The following is a 20,470-nucleotide window of genomic DNA, read 5'->3' as shown; positions in this document are numbered from 1 at the left end:
TGGAGACAAACTACCCACTGCCAGCTTTTATAAGCCTACCAATTCCCAAGGCTATATTGACTACAACTCTTCCTGTGAAAATGTTTTTTCTCAGTTTCTTCGTTCTTGCCACGTCTGTTCCCAGGTTGAAGCTTTCCTTTCCAGGACATCAGAGATGTCCTCCTTCTTCAAAGAATGGGGTTTCCCTTCCTCCAACATTGATACTGCCCTCACCCACATCTCCTCCATTCCCCAGAGATCCCTGCTTTCCCCATTTTCCCACCACCTAAATAGTGTTAGAGTTCCTCTTGTCCTTACCTACCTCCCATGAGCCTCCGTATCCAACACATCATTCTCCGCAACTTCCACCATCTCCAAAGTGATCCTACCACCAAACATATCTTTATCTCCTCCTCCCCCCACTCTTCGCTTTCCACAGGGATCACTCCCTCTGTGATCCTCTTGTCCATTTGGCCCTCCCCATTAATCTCCCTACCGCATTTATCCCTGCAAGCAGTTAAAGGGCTGCACCTGCCCATACATCTCCTTTCAGGGCCGCAAACAGTTCTTCCAGGTGAGACAACACTTCACCAGCAAATCTGCTGATGGTCGTCTATTGAGTCTGGTGCTCCTGACGCAGCTTCCTCTACATTGGTAAGACCTGTCATAAATTGGGGGACCACTTCTTTGAGCACCTCCACTCCATCCTCCAAAGAGGAATTTCCCAATGGCCTTAAATTTTAATTCTGATTCCCATTCCCATTTTGACATGTCAGTCCAAGGCCTCCTCTTGTGCTGTAATGAGGTCACCCTCGGGGTGGAGGAGGAACACTTTGTATTCTGTCTGGGTAGACTCCAACCCCTTCCTTCTTCTATTCCCTACTCTGGCCTCTTCTAACCTGCCTATCAACTCCCCCTGGTGCCCCTCCTCCTTCCCTTTCTCCTATGGTCCACTCTCCTCTCCTTTCAGATTCCTTCCTCTCCAGACCTTTAACATTTTCACCCACCTGTCTTCACCTATTGCCTTCCAGCTATTCTTCTTCCCCTACCTCACTTTTCTATTCTTGTGTTTTTCTTTCTTTCTTTCCAGTCCTGAAGAAGGATCTAAGCCTGAAATGTCAACTGTTTATTCATTTCCACAGAACTTTCTTTCTGATATTCATTCTCACTATGCTTCCTTTGCTGTCTTGTCCTTTCTAGCTGGTAGTGTTTGTGAGTTTGGAAGGAATTGTCTAAAGAGTTGCTGCAGGACATCTTGTAGGTTGTACTGACTGCTGTGTGTCAGAGGTGGAATGATGTTGTGAATGAGGTACCTTTCAAGCAGGCTGCTGTGTCAAAGTCAGAAGCAGGTTTATTATCACTGACATGTTGTAGAAGGATCAATGTATGAGGAGTGTTTGATGACTCAGGGGTTGTACTCACTGGAATTTGGAAGTATGAGGGTGGGATCTTATCAAATCTTATTGAATATTGCAAAGCCTAAATAGAGTGGACATGGAGAGGAAATTTCCTACAGTGGGGGAGTCTAAAACTAGAGGGCACAGCCTCAGAATGGAAAGACATCCCTTCAGACCAGAAATAAGGAGGAAGTTCTTTAACCAGAGATCGGTGAATCTGTGGAAAAAATGCCACAGATGACTGTGACAGCCAAGTCACTGGGTTTATTTAAAGCGGAGGTTGATAGGTTCTTGATTAGTAAGGGTGTCAAAGGTTATGAGAAGAACGCAGGAGAATGGGATTTAGAGGGGTAGTAAATTAGTCGTGATGGAATGATGAAGCTGACTTGATGGGCCAAATGGTCTACTTCTACTCCTGTGTCTTATGGTCTTTGTGGAAGTAGCAGTTTCCATTTTTAAGATTCAGGAATCGGACAGTAATGTAACTCTGTGACGGAGAGTTTCTTCAATAATGAGACACAGGAGAGGGTTGAGCTTGCACCTTCCATGAGGTGTACAAAAATGAGTTTGGGTATTTGTGCTCAATCCGAACAGAGTACTGAATAAAATTACCACATCATTATAATTCAGAATTGACATTTCCTGTTCCCACACAAATTCCTGTTGACTTAATTACTTATCCATTATTCAAATCTGGAAGTTCTGATTGAGTGTTCCTGCAATATTTAATGAAGGAAGCCTTCTGTTTGATGCCTGCTGCAAGTTACTTCCATTATTGTCTACTAAGAGACCCAAAGATTTCATCCTTGTTTAATGACACTGACCCTAACTTAGTTCAAAATTCAGAGTAAATTTATTATCAAAGTACGCATATGCCACCATATACAATCTTGAGATACATTTCCTTGCGGTCATTCACAATACAACAAAGAAATTCAATCAAATCAACGAAAAACTACACACAAAGACTGAGAAACAACCAAGGTGCAAAAAAAGCAATCTATGTAATTACAAAAATAAAACAAATAAATAAATAGTACTGAACTGGGTTATGTGGGACCTAAGGTTGCTCTACCTCCTTCCTGATGGCAGCAGCAAGAAGAGAGCATGACTTGGATCGTGGGGATCCTTGATGATGGATCTTGTGGTTGCATTCCTTGTAGATATGCTCAATGGTGGAGAAGGCTTTTCCTGTGATCGACTGGGCTGCATCCAACACTTTTTGTAGGCTTTTCCATTCTTGGACATCAGTGTTTCCATACCAGGTTGTGATGCTCTCCACTGTACATCTATAGAAGTTTGTCAAAGTTTTAGATGACCTGCCAAATCTGCACAAACTTCTAAGAAAGTAAAGGCACTGTTGTGCCTTCTTTGTAATAGCATCCAGGTGCTGGTCCTAAGATAGATCCTGCGAAATGATAAATTTAAAATTACTGATCCACTCCACCTCTGATCTCCTTGCACATCGACCTCTGGTTTCTTCTTCTTGAAGTCAATAATCAGTTCTTTGGTTTTGCTGACGTTGAGTGAGAGGCACCACTCAGCCAGATTTCCAGTCTCCTTCCTATATGCTGATTTCTCACCTCCTTTGATCTGAGCAAGAAGAGTGGTGTGATTAGTAAAGTTAAACATGGCATTGTTGCTGGTCTTGGCCTCACAGTCCTAGAGCAGGGGACCAAGCGCACACTTAGTTATTGCATGGGCTTCCAAGATTTTGTTTTTGTTAAGTTAATGCGACTGAGTTTGTAAACTGAATACAATACACAACCACAATGGTACTGCACTGGTTGCTCAGTGGCAGAGGACTGATTTCTAGTGGGATTAATCTTTGGTTCGAGTTCAAGTTTAATTGTCATTCAACCATTCATGAATACAGCTAAATGAAACAGTGTTACTCTGAGGCCAAGCTGCAAAACACAGTACCAATAGTCACACACAGCACAAGGCACATTATAGCACATACTGTAAGCACATGTATCAGTAAAATATAGTCACACAATAAAGAATATAGTCCAAGACACTGAGTTCATGAATGTTGCAGCAGAGTACAGACAAGCACCAATAGCCAACCAGTAAAGGCTTTATTCCCACTCTTTGCCTCCTGCCAATCAGCCATAGCTTTATCCATGCAAGAATCTTCCTGTAATACCATGGGCTCATAGCTTGTTAAGCAGCCTCACGTGTGGCACCTTGTCAAAGGCCTTCTGAAATCCAAGTACACAATATCAACTGATTTTCCTTTATTTATTCTGCTTGTTATTTCTTAAAAGAGTTCCCACAGATTTGTCGGGGCAAGATTTTCCCTTGAGGAAACTAAGCTGACTATGGCCCATTTTATCATGTGCTTCCAAGTACCCTGAGACCTCATCCTTAATAATCAACTCCAACATCTTCCCAACCACTGAGGACAGACTAATTGGTCTATAGTTTCCTTTCTTCTGTCTCTGTCCCTTCTTGAACAGTGGAGTGACATTTGCAATTTTCCCATCTTCTGGAACTATTCTGGAATCTATTGATTCATGAAAGATTATTACTAATGCCTCCACAGTTTCTTCAGCCACCTCTTTCAGAACTCCGGGATGTACACAATCTGGTCCAGGTGACTTATCTACTTTCAGATCTTTCAGTTTCCCAAGAACCTTCTCTCTGGTTATGGTAACTTCACACACTTCATGACCTCTGACACCTGGAACTTCCACCATACTGCTAGTGTCTTCCACAGTGAAGACTGATACAAAATACTTATTCAGTTGTTCCTGCATTTCATTGGCCCCCATTACTACCTCTCCGCCATCATTTTCCAGTGGTCCGATATCCACTCTTGCCTCCCTTTTACACTTTATGTAACTGAAGAAACTTTTGGTATCCTCTTTAATATTATTGGCTAGCTTACTTTCGTATTCCATCTTTACCTTCTTAATAGCCTTTTTAGTTGCTTTCTGTTGCTATTTGAAAGCTTCCCAATCCTTTAAATTCCCACTAATTTTTGTTCTATTATATGCCCTCTCTTGTATGTTTGAACGTTATGCAAGACAAGCTTTTCATTGTATCTCGGTACATGTGATAATAGTAAATCAAAACCAAAATCGAAACCTGTGGGAGGAAACGAGTACGTTGTGAGAACGCACATGGCCACAGGGAGAACATTCAAGCTTCACACGGACAGCGTTGAAGATCAGGATTGAACTGGGTTTTGCTGTGAGCCTGTGACTCTATTGGCAGCATTACTGTCCCACTCTGACACAGGAATCCCACACTTCCCTCTCTCCCACTCCTTGCCACAAGGTAAACCACACTCACATTCTAATAGTCAATTTGCCAATGAGAAACGACACCAAGGAAAGCTACTTCTCTCTGCCTCAGTGATCCCCCGTAGTTGTCTCATGGAGAGTGACTCATTCCCTTGTCCTGACTGCAGTGTCATTGTGGCTGTGAGGTACTAATTTTAAAATAATATCCCACTTCAACAACAGAAGTAGCAGCGTTACCCTGATTTGTACTGTTTCCATGGCTAATAATTGTTAAGTTTATTTTTCTTCTTTCTCTCTCTCAGCTGTGGTTACAGTTTTAGCACTATAATGTTATACAATACTGTGTAAAAGTCTTAGGCACATATATATATAGGCAAGATGCCTCAGACCTTCGCACAGTTCTGTATATTGATTACAATAGTAAATTGGCTGGGAAAAAGAAATGAGAGTACTTATCTTCCTATTGCCTCAGTAATGTTAAGTGTTATTTGGTAACTGGAAAGACCTAATAAACAGAGCTGTGCAAAAGTCTTAGGCACTCTATCTATCTACCTATATATATCTATATCTATATGGGTGGGATGGCACAGTTGCCTAGTGGTTAGTATAATGCTTTACAGCGCTAGTTTTAAGATCAGAGTTCAATTCCCACCGCTGTCTGTAAGGAGTTTGCACTTCTTCCCCATAACTGTGTGTGTTTCCTCTGGATTCTCTGGTTTCCTCCCAAGTTCCAAAGATGTATGGGTTTGGGTTATTGTTAGTAAATTGTGGGCACTGGAAGCACAGCGACACTTGCAGGCTGCCTTCAGCAGATATCTGGTCTGTGTTGGTTGTTGATGCCAGCGATGCACTTCACGCTATGTTTTGATACACCTGTGACAAATAAAGCTTATCTTAATTCTTATCAAATGTAATTTCAGTAGTTACAGTGTGTCACTTCTGTGCTCCCAGTGTGAATGAGTGTCTCCAAGGAATTGTACATTTACAACAGGGGAATACTTAATGTGCAAAAACCTCTGCGGGATTTCAAACACTTTTGAAATAGGCTTGCTGACATCAATATTACTGGAAGCTTTTAAGACAAAGCCCAGTCATGTACTCATGTACAAGGAACCTTTCTTAGCGTAGAGCATAGAACAGCACAGTACAGGCCCTTTGATCCACAAATGTGTGCCGACTTTTTAACCTACTCCTCGATCAAGCTGACCTTTTCTCCTGCATAATCCTCCATTTTTCTATCATACATTCTCCTATCTAAGAGTTTCTTAAATGTCCCTAATGTATCTGCCCCTACCACCACCCCCTGGCAGGGCATTCCACACACCCACCACTCTCTGTGTAAAGAATTTACATCTGACATTCCACCCCCCCCCCCCCCATACTTCCCTCCATTCACCTTCAAATTATGGCCCATTTATATTAGCATTTCCATTATAGGGAAAATGTTTCTGGTAATCCACTCAGTCTGTGCCTTGTAACATCTTGTACACCTAACAGACAAGTGTTATCGAGGATAGATCTTTAGCTACGCAAACACTGCTGGTGAGCAGACCTACTGACTCTGTACTGCTTTTCACAGTTCACTGCTCTGTGTTCAGTGCTTTCCAACTCTTGGCTCTCAAAGCATGATGAGAAAGAGGAATGTAATTCCTGGTTTATGTCATACAATGTAAGGCGTGGGCTCAGCCTTCCCACCTCATTTCCATCACACTTTTCCTGCAGCCAGAGTTCAATACAGCACCTTTTGTAACCTTGGTGTACTTTCCTGTTTATCTGTTATCATTGAAAATTATGATTTATGGAATCTCATAATTCCTGTTAGTCAACACTGAAACTGGGTTGTTATCTGATTGGTGCAGATATTCATCATCCTTATTTATCAAATTGATATTTGGAGAAATATTCAATCATTGAGCCTTTTGTTTTGCCCCATTATCTCTGGACAACTAATCAAGTATTTTCAAAATGCATTGAATTTTGTCCTTTTGGAATCATACAAATCAACTTGTATGTGGCAAAGCCACACAGACAGTAACATGACTGACAGAGGGTGACTGATTTGTCAATTACCTTCGATCTGTTCTATTCAAAATGGTTGATTTCCCGATGGCTACCCATTTTAATTCCATTTCTCATTCCCATTCCAACATATTGTCCTATGGCCTCCTCTGTGGTCACAATGAAGTCTCCTTCAGGACGGATGAGCACCATTTCACATTCTGTCTGAGTAGCCTCCAACCTGATGGCATGACCATTGATCTCTGGTAATTTCTCCCCCTCCCCATTCTCTCTCTTTCCACTCCCCAGCTGGGCTCTCCTCTTACCCCTTTCTTTCCCTTCAAGGAGCAGTGCCTTAGGAAGCTGGCATCATTATGGACCCCCACTACTCAGGACATGCCCTCTTCTCATTGTTGCCATCAGAAAGGAGGTATAGAAGCCTGGAGGAACACACTCAGTGATTCAGGAACAGCTTCCTCTCTGCCATCTGATTTCTAATTGGACATTGAACCCATGAACACCACTTCACTAATATTTCGTATTTATTTCTGCTTTTGCACTACTTATTTTAACTTAACTATTTAATACACATATACATACATATACTTACTGTAGTTCAGTTTTATTTTCTATCCTGTATTGTATTGAACTGCTACCACAAAGTTAATAAATTTCACAACACATGTGGGTGATATTAAACCTGATTTTGATTCTTCTCCTCACCTGACCATAATCTCCTTCTGGTGCCCTTCCTCTTTCTCTTTCTCCTCTCCTATCAGACTCTTTCTTCTTTAGTCCTTTACCTCTTCTACCTATCACCTCCCAGCCTTTCACTTCATCCCACATTCCCTCTTACCTGGTTTCTCCTATCGCCTTCCAACTGGCACTACTTCACCTCCCCCCCTCCACCTTCTTATTCTAGCTTCTTCCCTCTTCCTTTCCAGTCCTGATGAAGGGTCTCGGCACGAAACATTGACTATTTGTTCCTCTCCATAGCTGCTGCCTGATCTGTTGATTTCTTCCACCACTCTGTGTGTATTGCTCTGGATTTCCAGCATCTGCAGAATCCCTTGTGCTTATGACGAACAGAATATTTATTTTTCCGATATTATTGCCTGAGGGTTAAAAATTGGCTAGAACAGCAGAATTCATTCTTCTATTGCTCTTCAAAATAATGTCTCAACAACATATGTCCACCTGCAAAAGTAGATGGAGATTTAAGTTAACATCTTCTCCAAGAGATGATGCCTTAGTTTTGTCCTTGCATTCCTGGATTCGGAGATGAACACATAACTTTCTAACACATAAGCGCATATTATCTACTATGCTTGTCATTGAAATAGAAAGACTGTTCAAAGACTCAGAGAGGCAGTGGATACGGTCCCCTCCTCCTACCCCTTCTCCTATGGTCCAATCTCCTTTCCTATTAGGTTTCAAAGGTTTCAGTGTCAGAGAAATGTTTACAATATACATCCTGAAGTGCTTTTTCTTTGCAACCATCCACAAAACAGAGAAGTGCCCCCAAAGAATGAATGACAGATAAATATTAGAACCCCAAAGCCCCCCAGCTCTCTTCCCTCCCACGTGTAAGCAGCAGCAAAGCAACGATCCCCCCCACCAGCAAAAAAAGCATCGGCACCCGCCACCAAGCACTCAAGTGTGCAGCAAAGACACAGACTTGCAGTACCCCAAAGACTACTCGTTCACCCGGTAATTCGACATGCCACAGGCTCCTTCTCTTCCTGATAAGGGAAAAAGATGTGTCTCCGTTTCACAGTGAGAGAGAAGACATAACAAACAACTTCATGATTTACAATGTTAAAATTCCACTGCGTTGCTTTTTCCGAGCTCCGTGCCCAAAGAACTCGGGTCTCTGGGTACACAGCCAGCAGCCAGCTCACTGCTTCCGATCTTCCGTCTCCCACAACACACCGGATTCCTGCAGGGATACCCACCTTCAGTCCGCCTGTCTCCAGACCACAAGAGCCCAGAACTCTGAAGGCGAGCTAATTTCTTAAACTGCATTCTTGGCGTATCGAACAGCAGCCATTCGTGAGACCCCGAGAGCGGGTCCCATTCCCGCAAAGAACCGAAGTCAGCGTAGGTAGCTCCAGGTCAGGGTCTTCAAAAGAACTCTGAAAGGGAAAGGTAGAGATATTAGAGATAGAAATAGAGCTGTTTCCGAAGATGCAAACAACGGAGTCACCGTTAGGCACCATCGTCTAAGTTCCATGCCCTTCAAAATGGAACATTAAACATCACAGCACAGTCCAGGCCATTCAGATTCCTTTTACTCCAACCCTTTACCTTTCTCCCCCTCCTGGTTTCATCTGTCACCTTTCCCTCCTCTCATATTTTTATTCTGGCATCTTCCCCCTTCCTTTCCACTCACGGAGAAGTGTTTTGGCCCGAAAAGTTGACTGTTCATTAATTTCCACAGATGCTGCCTGACCTGCTGAGTTCCTCCAACATTTTCGGTGCGTTGCTTTAAAGTAAATCAGTTTTAAAAAAATATTTGGAAATGGATAACATAAGGGGGCTAAATGTTAAGGTGATTGTAGAGGGGTATTGTTATGCAGAAGCAGATTCCCAGGTTTGGTAAGTGGGACAGATGATACTGATTCTGAGTAAGGTAGTTAACTGTTTATTTATAAACAGTGCAACACTCAACCAAGCATCTAAGCCCCCTAATTTATAAGACAACAGAGTGACATGGTAGCATAGTGGTTTGCTGGTGGTTTGCAGTGCCAACAACCCAGGTTCAGATCCTGTCACTGCCTGCAAGGAATTTGTATGTTCTCCCCGTAACCGTGTGAGTTTCCTCCAGGTGCTCCGGTTTCCTCCCACAGTCCAAAGACATACCAGCTGGTTAGTTAATTGGTCATTGTAAGTTGTCCCGTGTGTAGGCTCAGGTTAAACTATAGGTTGCTGGGCTGGGTGGTTTGAAGGGCTGGAAGGGCCTATTCTGTGCTGCATCTCAATAAATAAAAAAATGAACAATCAATGTCACTTCTAACTCAACAGGTCCCTAAAGTCCCTCCAGGTGACACACCTATAACCCTAAACATTCAGCAAACAGGTACTTATCTAAACATGCATGTGGTCCCTCCTTTCTGCAGCACACTTGCCCAATAATCCTTCAGCTCGGGATGCGACCCAGTCTGAATGGGAGTCCCTAATGAATAGAGGGAATGCATCTTGCACTCACTTTTCTTATACCCCCGTGGTTCCTGAAACTGCATGGCACAAAAGCCACCCAGTGGGAGAGAGCCACATCCTTTGAATGGGCCAATCAGCGACTAGTGGGTCGGAAATGGGTTTGGACTGGCATGCAAGTTAATCTTTCATGTTTTTGGTACAGTATTGTGCAAAAGTCTTAGGCACATAAATATATATAGCTGGGGTGCCTAAGACTTGCACAATACTGTAGTAACTTATGTATTGCACTGTACTGCTGCCACTAAACAAAACTAATTTCATGACATAGGTGAGTGATGATAAACCTGATTCTGATATGGGTCTCTATTGTGGACTGAGAGTGGGAAGGGGGCAGGGAAAGGGGAATCAAAGTTGGGAAAAGAGAAAGGGAGAGGGGAGGGAGTGGGAAGCACCAGAGAGACATTCTGTAATGATCAATAAACCAATTGTTTGGAATCAAATGATCTTGCCTGGTGCCTTCAGTGCTGGGAGTGTCTGTACCCATGTCACTCCCCCACTCCACCCCTGGTACTCCTTCTCTGCCACCTGTCCCACACCCCTCCCTCAGCGCTCCACTCTCACCATTCCCAACATCCTGTCCCTGCCAGATTTACCAACTCACTCTCCACTCCACGTTAATAAGTACAATACTGTGTAAAAGTCTTAGGCACCCGAGCTATATATATGTGCCTAGGAATTTGCACAGTACTGTATGTCAGAGGTAAGATCTTTACACAGAGAATAGGTGTGCGGAATGCTCTGCCAGTGGTGATTGAGCCAGATGCATTAGGGTCATTTAAGAAACTCTGAGGTGCGCACATGGATGATGGAAAAATGGAGGGCTATGAGGGAAGGAAGGGTTAGATTGATCGTGGGGTAGGTTAAAAGGCCTGCACAACATCATGGGCTGAACAGCCTGGACTGTGCTCTGATGTTTTATCTTCCATTTTGAAGTCATTGCTATTTTTTCGAACATTGTTCCCAATCACATGCTTAATTATTCTAATCTTACCAGCACCTGGTGTCTGTTCACTATTCTGAGGAACAGATTGAAGATCACTGCAGCGTTCAAAGTACATTTGTTATTGAAGTATGTATACTGTTTACAACCTTGAGATTCATCTACTTACAATCACAAAACAAAGAAATACAATAGAACCCATTAAAAAACCCCACAACAAAGACCGTCAAACACTCAAAGTGCGAACAAAAGAACAAATTGTGCAAATGATAAAAATGTAAACAAATAATACACAGAGTATGCAGAGCCCTGAAAGTGAGTCCACAGCCATGGAACCAGTTCAGTGCAGGGGTGAGCGAAGCCCGTACAGGAGTCCGACATCTGCAGGCCACAGCCATGGAACCAGTTCAGTGCAGGGGTGAGCGAAGCCCGTACAGGAGTCCGACATCTGCAGGCCACAGCCATGGAACCAGTTCAGTGCAGGGGTGAGCGAAGCCCGTACAGGAGTCCGACATCTGCAGGCCACAGCCATGGAACCAGTTCAGTGCAGGGGTGAGCGAAGCCCGTACAGGAGTCCGACATCTGCAGGCCACAGCCATGGAACCAGTTCAGTGCAGGGGTGAGCGAAGCCCGTACAGGAGTCCGACATCTGCAGGCCACAGCCATGGAACCAGTTCAGTGCAGGGGTGAGCGAAGCCCGTACAGGAGTCCGACATCTGCAGGCCACAGCCATGGAACCAGTTCAGTGCAGGGGTGAGCGAAGCCCGTACAGGAGTCCGACATCTGCAGGCCACAGCCATGGAACCAGTTCAGTGCAGGGGTGAGCGAAGCCCGTACAGGAGTCCGACATTTGCAGGCCACAGCCATGGAACCAGTTCAGTGCAGGGGTGAGTGCCGACGTTTGCTGTAGAATCAGTTCAGCGACGAAGTGAGTAAACCTCATGGAGGAGTGAGCTGAATACTGGCTCATCCTTCGCCCTTGGCCTTGACACATTGATCAAATTATGCAAATAGTAAAAAAAGGAAATAGAAACACATGGAACACGAACTGCAGAGTTCAGAGCCGCGGAGCCTGTTCAGCGGTGAGGTGAGTGAAGCCCATTGAGGAGCCCGATGGCAACAGCTGCTCCTGAACCTGGCAGCGTTCAGGAGCTCCTGCACCTCCTGCCCAACAGTAGTACCATGAAGGGAGGGAGACGGGCCATATGCAGGCAGATAGTACTGAACACCTGTACATTTTCTGCTCTCCTCCTCAATTTTAATCTTACTTGACACTTTAATCAGCGCTGAGTATTGGAGCCAGCCATGGGTTCGTCTTCCGCCATTGGGCTTCGACGCAGAGACCGCTCCTGGCGATGGCCACTCCAGCTATATCTCCATTCTCAAGAGTCTAGTTTGTAAAATCCCCCAGAAGATCGCAAAAGCACCAGATCATTTAGCTGGTTCAAAGGAACATACATAAAAGGGAAATTATAGGCTGGAGACTGCAGCGGTTACAGTTCAGAAGTACAGTATGTCTTTTACTCTTTCAGTATTGCCAGTGGTTCCACCTTTTCAAAGAGGATGCAAAGTTAAAGCCCTCTGCGCTTTCTCAGGTGGATGTAAAAGAGGTTTTGTCACTATTTTGAGAAGGATATTTAACCCTGGCATCCTTTCAATATCAAAGTATTGAGTACAGGGATGTAATGTTGAAGTTGTGTAAGATGTTGGTGAGGCCTAATTTGGAATATTGTGTGCCATCCTCGTCATTGACCTGTAGGAAAGATGTCAAGAAGCTTGAAAGAATGAAGAGGAAATTTAAGAGGATGTCGCCAGTGTTGGGTAATGTAATGATTGACAGATGACATATTGTTCAGAATCAAAACTGTTTTACATAATTTACAAACATTGTCATTGAGTGTTGTGTTCACTTTAATAGACAATGTTTCACGTAATGGGTTCAGTGTAAGGCGACTGCTTTTGGTTTTGACTTAATGGAAGTAAAGGGCTGTGGCATTTGTTAAGCACGTAAGACAACTCTCGCATGTTTTATTCACAAAATCCTACACCAGAATTTGAGAACCCGAGTTAGAGGGAAACATCGAATAGGTTAGGACTTTATTCTCTGGTGCATAGGAGAATGAGGAGATATTTGATAGAGGTATACTAAATTATGTGGGGTATAGAAGGCAAATGAAAGCAGGCATTTTCCACTGAAGTTGGTGGGACTAGTACTGGAGGTCATTGATTAAAGGTGAAAGGTGAAATGTTTAAGTGGCATCTGAGGAGGGTTTTCCTCAGAGGGTGGTGATAGTGTGGAGCAAGCTGCCTGAAGAAGTGGTGGATGTGGGTTTGATTTCGTCACCTAAGAGAAGTTTGGTTAGATTCATAGATGGGAGGGGTACAGAGGGCTATAGTCCAGATGCAGGTGATGGGAAGAGGAAGATTAGTAGGCTTGTTTCTGTGCTATTGTGATCTGACACTCTATGACTCAGTAGGCAGCCACCGATCCCAGGGGATCATGGGTTTGGGCCTCTGGTGGACTGTGTCCTCTTCAGGGCGCAAGCCTGGGTGGGAAGATTTGAAGAACCGGCTGTGTCCATCAGTTATCTATCCATACTGTTATCACATTGCTGTTTGTGGAAGTTCGCTGAGCAAATTGGTTGCACTGTTTCCAAGAATAATCACACTTCAAATGTCTCGTGGAAGTGAATTTGTGGAAGAGGGAAAATAAATTGGCCATGAACGAATGGTGGAGCGGAGTCAATGGGCCAAATGACCTAATTCTGCTCTATTGACCTTATGTTTCAAGGTCTTATGGCTGATGAACTCAATACTCCAACTAATAAAGGCCAACACACCTTATGCCTTCTTAGCCACCCTATCAACTTGCACGGCAACTTCCAGGGTACATTTTAGATCTGTAAAACAACTGATGACTAAGGTCAATATGAATATGATTGGTGACACTGGAATGAATTTTTTATTAACATTAATAGATTAAAATGGGAAATAGACACCTAAATTGTGCTCTTTGTACAGTGTGTCAAGTTGACGCGCATTAAGTATAATTTCTTCAGAGATAAATGAAGTGTATAGTCAAGGCTATTAGGAAGCTTGTAATTGGAAGAGAATTTGGTGATAATCTCACACACATATCTTTTAAATAAAGTTACAGTGGCATGCAAAAGGTTGGGCACCCATGGTCAAAATTTCTGTTACTGTGAATAGTTAAGTGAGTAGAAGATGAACTGATCTCCAAAAGTCATAACATTAAAGATGAAACATTCTTTTCAACATTTTAAGCAAGATTAGTGTATTATTTTTGTTTTGTACAATTTTGGAGTGGAAAAGAAGTAAAGGAGCACCATGCAAAAGTTTGGGCACTCTAAGAGGTTTGAGCTCTCAAATAACTTTTATCAAAGTCTCAGACCTTAATTAGCTTGTTAGGTCTATGGCTTGTTCACATTCATTGTTCAGAAAAGCCAGGTGATGCAAATTTCAAAGCTTTATAAATACCCTGACTCCTCAAATCTTGTCCCAACAATCAGCAGCTATGGGCTCCTCAAAGCAGCTGCCTAGCACTCTGAAAATTAAAATAAATGATGCTCACAAAGCAGGAGAAAGCTATAAGAAGATAGCAAAGCATTTTGCATGTAGCGCTTTCCTCGGTTCGTAACGCAATTAAGAAATGGCAGTTAACAGGAACGGTGGAGGTCAAGTTAAGGTCTGGAAGACCAAGAAAACTTTCCGAGAGAACTGCTCGTAGGATTGCAAGAAAGGCAAATCAAAACCTCCATCTGACTGCAAAAGACCTTCAGGAGGATTTAGCAGACTCTGGAATGGTGATGCACTGTTCTACTGTGCAGTGACACCTACACAAATATGACCTTCATGGAAGAGTCATCAGAAGAAAACCTTTCCTGCGTCCGCACCACAAAATTCAGTGTCAGAAGTTTGCAAAGGAACATCTAAACAAGCCTGATGCATTTTGGGAACATGTCCTGTGGACTGACGAAGTTAAAATAGAACTTTCTGGCCTCAATGAGCAAAGGTCTGTTTGGAAAAAAAAGGGTGCAGAATTTCATGAAAAGAACTGTTAAGCACGGGAGTGGATCAATCATGTTTTGGATTTGTGTTGCAGCCAGTGGCACGGGGAACATTTTACTGGTAGAGGGAAGAATGAATTCAATTAAATACCAACAAATTCTGGAAGCAAACATCGTACCATCTGTAAAAAAGCTGACGATGGAAAGAGGATGGCTTCTACAACAGGATAATGATCCTAAACACACCTCAAAATCCACAATGGACTACCTCAAGAGGCACAAGCTGAAGGTTTTGCCATGGCCCTCACAGTCCCCCGACCTAAACATCATCGGAAATCTGTGGATACACCTCAAAAGAATAGTGCATGCAAGACAGCCCAAGAATCTCACAGAACATTTGCAAGGAAGATGGGTGAAAATCCTCCAAACAAGAACTGAAAGATCCTTAGCTGGCTACAGAAAGTGTTTACGAGCTGTGATACTTGCCAAAGCGGGGGTTACTAAGTACTGACCATGCAGGGTGCCCAAACTTTTGCTTCGGGCCCTTTACTTTTTTTTGTTATTTTGTAACTGTAAAAGATGGAATTAAAAAAAGTAATCTTGCTTAAAATATTAAAGAAATGTATCATCTTTAACTTTATGCCTTTTGGAAATTAGGTCATCTTTTACTCGCTTAGCTATTCACAGGAACAAAAATTTTGACCAGGGGTGCCCAAACTTTTGCATGCCACTGTATAATTGAAGATGGTTTTGCTGGAATAGTGGATGCTAATGATCTAACAGTACAGATCATTTCCGGAGTTTCTGAGGTCCACTCACGGATAAATATATTAACTTCACTCTCTATCAAAATTAATTCCTAATTATCCTAAACATAATTACACACCTGGGTTCATTATTGTGCTAGCAACACACAGGAGGAACTCAGCAGGCCAGGCAGCATCTATGGTAAGGATATAGTCGACGTTTTGGGCCGAGATCCTTTGGTGGTCCTAATGAAGGTTCTCAGCCCGAAACGTCAACTGTATTCTTTTGCTTAGGTGCTGCCTGGCCTGCTGAGTTCCTTCAGCATTTTGTGCGCCTTATTTGGCTTTGCAGCATCTGCAGATTGTTTCTTCCTTGTGACACGTGCCTGCTATCTATTCCATAAGACATGGTGCAGAATTAGGCCATTCAGCCCACCGAGTCTGCTCTGCCATTCTATCATGGCTCATTTATTACCTCCTTTAAACTCCATTCTGTTGCCTTCTCTCTGTAACTTTTGACACCCTTACGAATCAAGAACCTATCAACCTTTGCTTTAAGTACCCAATGACCTGGTGTCCACAGCCATCTGTGGTGATGGATTCCTCAGATGCACCGCTCTCTGACTCATGAATTCAGTCTGATTGTTGATGGGATTGCTATCAGCCTAAACTGTGTCGGCTGCTTAAATGGTGTATCATTGTATGCACCAACCTTCCGCTCATTTGGAAAGTTGATTGCCAGAAATAAAGGAACATAAACTTCACTCCTATCAACACTGAACAGCTACAACCTATGGATTCACTTGCAAGGACTATATAACACATATCTTCAACATTATTTATCTATCTATTTATCTATCTATCTATCTATCTTTATTTATTTATTATTTGCTTTAATAAAACATTTGTTCTTTGGTTGTTTGTCAGTCTTTGTAGTTTTCCACTGATTCTATTGTATTTCCTTGTTTTACTGTGAATATCTGCAAGAAAATAAATGTCAGGATAGTATATGGTGACATAGATACTCTGATAATAAATGTACTTTACACTTTGAACATTGATTTTACTCTGAGATAGTTGTTATGTGACGCTCCATCAGGCAAGTTCAAGACACGTTCAGGTCTGGTCAGAATGTGGAAGCTTTAGAGTGGGTGCAGAGGAGATTTAGCAGGATGCTGCCTGGAGTTGAGAGCATGTCCTGCAAAGAAAGGTAGAACGTGCTATGGAATAGAGGTAAGTTTTCTACACAGAAAGTGGTTATTGCATGGAATGCACTTCTGGGTGAATTGAATTGGTCTGACTTTATTGCTTACATCCTTCATATACATGAGGAGTAAAAATCTTTACGTTACGTCCCCATCTAAATGTGCCATGTGCAATTTATAGTAATTTATAATAAATAGTATGTACAACAGGACAGTCAATATAACATAGAAATACAGTTGTGTCAGCATGAATTAATCAGTCTGTTGGCCTGGTGGAAGAAGCTGTCCCAGAGCCTGTTGGTCCTGGCTTTTATGCTGCGGTACCGTTTCCCGGATGGTAGCAGCTGGAACAGTTTGTGGTTGGGGTGAATTGGATCCCCAATGGTCCTTCGGGCCCTTTTTACACACCTGACTCTGTAAATGTCCTGAATAGTGGGAAGTTCACATCTACAGATGCGATGGGCTGTCCACACCACTCTCTGCAGAGTCCTGCGATTAAGGGAGGTACAGTTCCCATTCCAGGCAGTGATGCAGCCAGTCAGGATGCTCTCAATTGTGCCCCTGTAGAAAGTTCTTAGAATTTTTGGGCACTCATATCAAATTTCTTCAACCACCTGATGTGAAAGGGGTTCTGTTGTGCCTTTTTCACCACAATCCTTGGGTGATTTTTATGCTGAGGAACTTAAAGCTGTTCATCTTCTCAATGCCAGATCCAGTGATGTCACTATGGGTTAGCCTGTCTCCATTCCTCCTTAGTCCACAACCAGCTCCTTTGTTTTTGCAACATTGAAGGAGAGGTTGTTTTCTTGACACCACTGTGTCAGGGTGATGACTTCTCCTCTGTAGGCTGCCTCATTATTATTTGAGATTAGGCCAATCAGTGTAGTGTCGTCAGCAAATTTAATTAGCAAATTGAATTAGCAAATTGGAGCTGTAGGTGGTGACACAGTCATGGTTATACAGAGAGTAAAGGAAGGGGCGTAATACACAGCTCTGAGGGGCACTGGTGTTGAGGGTCAGAGGAGCAGAGGTGAGGGAGCCCACTCTTACCACCTGTTGGCGATCTGACAGGAAGTCCAGGATCCAGCTACACAAGGCAGGGTGAAGGCCGAGGTCTCTGAGCTTCTTGCTGAGCTTGGGGGGGGAATTATGGTGTTGAATGCTGAACTGTAGTCCAAGAACAGCATTCTCACATAAGCATCCTTCTTCTCCAGATGTGTAAGGACGGTGTGTAGAGCTGTGGCTATTGTGTCATCTGTCAATCGGTTGTGTCATTAGTTGTGGTGGTAGAGGCAAGTACATTAGTTAGATTTAAAGGATGCTTAGACATGGATGAAAGAAAAATGGAGGGCTATGTGGGTAGATGATCTTAGAATGGGTTAAAAGTTTGGTGCACCATTGTGGGTCAAGTGGGCTGCACTGTATATTTTCTTCGTAAGAGCCCAAACTGTTGAGTTTGACAGGCAAGTCCCCATACATAAATAGAAAGGCAAATCACTGAATACTGAAGTAAGAAATAAAACACATGAAGGAGACTGAAAGCAGAAACAACATAAAATGGGAACAGGGTAAATTTGACAGAACCCTTAAATGATTAGATATATTCTTTAAAACAAAATCTTTATGTGATATAGCATTAATGGAACAGATATACTGTAAAAATAATTCCAAAGCACTTCACAGGAGAATATTTAAAGAATATTTTATGAAAAGTTAAAGAAAATTTTATGGAAGTGACACAGTAGCGTAATGCTTTACAGTGCCAAATGTAAAATCAATCCCAGTTTGATTCTCAGCTCTGTCTGTAAGGATTTTTATATCCATGCCTGTGTGGATTTCCTCTGCGTGCTCTGGTTTCTTGCCACGTTCCATAGACATGTGGGTTAGGGTTAGTGAACTGACGGCATGACTTGTGGGCTGCCCAGCACATTCCTTGGTGATTTGATTTGATGCAAACTTTGCATTTCACTGTATGCTTCATTATACATGTAAAAATTAAACTAATCTTTCAAAATTTGAAACTGAGAAATAACAGGATGGATGACCAAGTGCATGTTCAGAAAAGCAGGTTCCAAGCTCTAGGGAAAGCTTTACAGAAGCTTTAGGGAAAGAATTGGAGAGATTAGAGATTTGGCTATCGAACATTGGAATAAAAGAGTTTAGATGAATCATACTTTAACAATAAATTCCAGAGATGGCAAAAATGTGGATAATAGTTTCATCAGCTGAGCCAAGGAAGGAGAAGAGCTGGTTAAAATGGGAAGTCTTCATGGAGGTATGGATGTAGCAATGGAAGCTCAATGCATTTAACTATTAGTAATGATTGCAGATTGGAAATGTTTAGAGCAGTTGCTTGGGAGAAAGTTGATGGAATAAGGAAAAGATAATTCACTTTAACATTGGATAAATACGAGAGAACACAAGTGATTAAAAAAAAAAAATTGGATATTGGTTTCCTTCCATGTAAGCATGTTCACTCTGGGCACCTGTAACAATTGGGATAATTCAAATGAGGCAGACAGCTGAAGCAAGTTTGCAATTTGCCATGAAGCTCTTGGGTGCAACTAATTAAACTAGTTAGCATCAAAATACAGTCATGGGACCATTCAAACTAATGGATGTGGCGTATCATGAAATTAAAATCTCTGATGACAAAGCAGCATGTAATATTGCCAGAAATTAAAAATACATGATTTCACATTCAATTATGTTGTACCCATCTTTGATGGGTATGCTGAGTAACACACAGATAAGATGATAGAGGAACCCAGGAAGTCAGGCAGAAGCTATAAGAATAAACAGTTGATATTCTTGTTAAGTTTTGTAACTCCTGAAGCTAATCAAATGAAACACAAAGGAGCCCTGGAGAATGCGTCTACTTAGTTTTTCTTTAATGAGGGGCACACATATGACGTGGTAATATAATGACATATGCCATTCATGGACTTTTACATATAACCTGTGATAAATTATTTAAACAAACAGATAATGCTTAATCAAATAATATATTTACAATGTTACTCAAATAGTACTAAAATGTTAAATACGCTACACTCCTTCCTGTTTAGCTATAAACTCCAACTCAATAAAGAATACTTCACAAGTCAAATAGGTAATGTATTGTTCTCTAGTCAACACCACTAGTATATAGACATCCACAGCATGGTAAATTTTAAATTGTCCCGTTCAGGCCTAAAGATTTAATCACTGTAAATGATTTCTTACGCTTGTGAGTAACACATTTCCTAGCAAGAGGGGTCACTCTGCTTGGCGGGTGAGAATTGTGGTGGTGAAACTACCTCAGGTTCAGGGGCCTCTTCCAGAAGGTTATATGGGTTGACTCTGGGACTGCAGGGAGTTGTTCTGACAGCTCTGGACTCATTTCTTCTTCAACAATTGACTCTGCCCTCCTCAACCGATTAAAGTGTTGTTCCAGGTGACATCAGAAACAGTCTTCTCTGTGAAGGAAGATGGGCCCGTTCAGTCCTTAATCTTTCAAAATATCCACTTTGTCCCTCTGTTGTCCCTCGCCAGGGCTGCTGGTCCAGGAGTGAAACATCAGACCTCCTTGTTTGAGGAACGCTCAATTTGCCTTGGGTTTGAGGAGCTGTAAGCATGAGCACAAGGGATGACCAGGAACAGCATAGCTGGTGAGTTGTTGGGTTGTGGAGTGTACTGCATTGTGGTATGCAAGGAAAAAATCAGCA

General features: G+C 42.5%; 1 protein-coding gene across 1 annotated transcript in view; it reads left to right on the top strand.

The window, feature by feature from the left end:
* shank2b (SH3 and multiple ankyrin repeat domains 2b) overlaps nucleotides 1-20,470 on the top strand; it is a 1,185,964-nt gene that overhangs the window by 76,623 nt on the left and 1,088,871 nt on the right. The window contains exon 2 of the mRNA XM_073049802.1: nucleotides 9,650-9,704. The gene's annotated coding sequence lies outside the window, so the exon portion shown is untranslated. The remainder of the gene's footprint in view (nucleotides 1-9,649; nucleotides 9,705-20,470) is intronic.

The sequence above is a fragment of the Hemitrygon akajei genome, chromosome 6 (genome assembly GCF_048418815.1).
Source record: "Hemitrygon akajei chromosome 6, sHemAka1.3, whole genome shotgun sequence".
Classification (NCBI taxonomy): domain Eukaryota; kingdom Metazoa; phylum Chordata; class Chondrichthyes; order Myliobatiformes; family Dasyatidae; genus Hemitrygon; species Hemitrygon akajei.
This window is presented reverse-complemented; position numbering and strand designations above follow the sequence as displayed.